Raw genomic sequence first — 362 nt, forward strand, 5'->3', positions numbered from 1 at the left:
ATATCCACGGATGATTTTTAATTTTTTTTCATCCGTAAGCAAATCTTTAGTACCATAAAAAGATTCAACCACATCAAAATGCAAGCAATGCGATGTCCAAGTTAGTGCAAGTCCACTGTACATGTCTATATGTATGTCTGCATGTAAGCGTGTAAATATGTCAACTCAAGTTTGCTTTTAACCCATTTGAGCGGAGCAAGTTTTTTTCGTTCCAGTGGTTAATAAAATACAATTTTTATATTTAATTTTCATGAAAGTTACATGTATCGTCGAGAAGATGTTTTCATGCAGCATTTTAAATGAATTATTATTATACTTCATATAAAATGTACGAGTATGGCTTTGTTAAATGTAAACTTATG

The sequence above is a fragment of the Rhagoletis pomonella genome, unplaced genomic scaffold, assembly GCF_013731165.1.
Source record: "Rhagoletis pomonella isolate Grant_MI unplaced genomic scaffold, Rhpom_1.0 Rhpom_scaffold_00464, whole genome shotgun sequence".
In the NCBI taxonomy this organism is placed as follows: domain Eukaryota; kingdom Metazoa; phylum Arthropoda; class Insecta; order Diptera; family Tephritidae; genus Rhagoletis; species Rhagoletis pomonella.